Source organism: Octodon degus, unplaced genomic scaffold (assembly GCF_000260255.1).
Source record: "Octodon degus isolate 3935 unplaced genomic scaffold, OctDeg1.0 scaffold00222, whole genome shotgun sequence".
Lineage (NCBI taxonomy): Eukaryota > Metazoa > Chordata > Mammalia > Rodentia > Octodontidae > Octodon > Octodon degus.
The window spans coordinates 64,073-66,608 of record NW_004524798.1 but is presented as its reverse complement, the minus strand read 5'-3'; the positions used below and the strand labels follow the sequence as shown (position 1 = coordinate 66,608).

Below are 2,536 nucleotides of genomic sequence, written 5' to 3'. Positions count from 1 at the left end.
ACCCTAAGTGAATGACAGCAAAGTAGGTCTCTTAGGGCGAAAATTTAAAGGGTAAGAAAAGATAGAGGCAGACCCACTAAAGAAGGGTCAGATGGATTAACCAAAGTCATAGAAGAAACCCCAGAGTTTAACATCAATGAAGCCAAGAAAACAGGCTAAGAGAGCAACTGACCATGGGGCAAAAGGATCAAGGGATCGAGGTATTTAGAGATATGTAAGTCTCTGGTGACCTCAGTGACTGCTAGGGAATGGAAGACACAGAATTAAGATTTTAACGAGTTAAAGAGAGAGTGGAAAATGAGGCAGCAGAGACAGAAGCTGCACACAAGTATCTGAAGAGCTGCAGTGGGAGAAGGATGGCATGATGGGTGGAAAGGGAAGTGGGGTTCAGGAACATTTCCTAAAGATAGAAAAACCCAAAGTACTAATGCTGATGAAAGAAAGCTAGTGAAGAAGAAAGATTAATGCTACTGAAAACAGAGATGTCAAACTGAGAACAAAAACCTTGAGTACACAGAAAATGAGACTGGTCTAGGACATCATGTTTAGATTAACCAAAGGAAAGTGTAAAGAATAGGAACAGAATAGTTCCATCTCCATTCAACGTAGACTGCTTCATCAACAACTGTTCTGTTCAATGGAGACAGAGGTGGTTATGTTAGGAGTTTTGGTGGTGGGCAGCTGAAGGCTTCTATTTCCTTCGTAAAGCTGGAAGTAAAATCATCTGTTGACTGTCAATAGGAAGTGAGGGATGGAGGTCTCAAATAGCAGATGGAGAAGAAGCACCCTTAAAAAACAGTGGAACTGTCATGTGAAAGAAATGGATTAATGTACACAAAATACCTAGTACGTAACAGTTGTCCTCTGACATATAAACAATAACTACCAACATTATTATGCCCAATAAGGACTGACATTTCTTAGTTCCTAGACAGACAGAAGAGTTTACTCTGTTGACAGATTCCTTATCAGCCAGAATTAAGTGTAGAACCTGCAGCTTTAACCACAGGATAGACAAAAATTTCTTATTTTTCATTAATTTTTATAAGATAACAGTAAATATTAAATCAACAATTTTACCAAATTTATTCAATACAAGAATCTACTGGTTGGGCTGGTGAGATGTTTCAGTGGTCTAAAGCACCTACTTAGAACAAGCTTAGCTTAGCGCACAGGGACCACGGTTCAATCCCCCAGCACCACATGCCAGCCAGCCCCGCCCCTTGGTGGGCTGAGCTGGCCACACACACACACACACACACACACACGTAAAATAAATAAAAATTAAAAAATAAATAAATAAATAAAATAGCCAATAAGGGCCAGGGATATAGCTCAACAGCGTAAGTGCCTGCCTGGTAAGCACAAGGTTCCAGGTTCAATCCCCAGTACTGGGGAAAAGAAAAAAAAAAAGGCCAAATACATTTGTACCTTGCCATTTGATCTGTGCAGAGTAAAATTTCTGGAAGCTAAGAAGTATGAATGAATATGACCATCCACAATAGGACCTATTCAGTTTTCACAAACAAAAAACCTTTTCCAAATGTGTACTAGCAAGCACACAGCTTCCAAAAAAGGTTCCTATTCATATGTAATGATTCCAAACTGAAGGTAGTGAAGGATATAAATCCTCTAGAAACCAAACTAGATATAGATATCATCTGGCCAGTAATCACAAGAGTCCAAACTAGACAATACGCTACGATCCTTATGTTAGCACAATTTTGTTTCTCTAATACACTCATGATGTAAGGTATATAATCCAAATATATGGAGACAATATTGTTCACCTTAAAACATTCCAGGGGGCCTGCCCCTTAGTTCAGTTCTTTAAGTGGCTGCTTCAACAAAGCAGTCAAGCTCAGGTGGCTGTAGTTCAATCCCCACAACTCAAGCAGGCCAAACCTGCCCTGAGGTCATTCAGAGCCCCCCCAAAAAAAATCCTTCTGCCATTTTGGGGCCGGGGAGATGGCTCAGTGGAATAAGCACTTCCTTGGCAAATGCAAGGGCCTGAGTTCAATCCCTGGTTCCGAAAAAAAAAAAAAAATTCCAAATACCTTAACATTTTTGGACAATATTGCACAGAAATATGGCAGTAAGCACAATTTTTTTTCCACATCAAACAGATAACGTGCCACACTGTAGCAAGGTTTGAGGGAGGCACTCTCGTGCATACAGCATGAACACTCAATCATCATGCTCATGAACCGAAGGATCAGCATGTACAATTTTAAATATAAAAAACAATCTACTTTCTATTCAACTAAATTCAAGGGAAAAGGATTTTGTTCTTTATAATCAAAGGAGAGTATGATCAACAGTGAATCATGGAAATGCAAGGTAACTGCAAAGCAAATGACAATATTTTCCCTACTCCTTTGATGTGCAAACTGTTCTTATGCTGAGTTCACCACTGATTTAATCAAAGTGGACAGTAATTTCACTTCATTATTTAATTTTCTATAAGCATATAAGTTAAGCAACTTGGTCTAAATTTGAAGTCTTTGTCTTCAGTGTTTACTAACACTAATGTTAA

General features: G+C 39.0%; 1 non-coding gene across 1 annotated transcript; it reads right to left on the bottom strand.

Moving 5' to 3' along the window:
* Positions 1-2,116: 2,116 nt before the first annotated feature.
* Positions 2,117-2,216, bottom strand: LOC111813778. Its single transcript, XR_002818951.1, has one exon. It is a non-coding gene; the product is annotated as a small nucleolar RNA U13 (small nucleolar RNA).
* Positions 2,217-2,536: the final 320 nt, after the last annotated feature.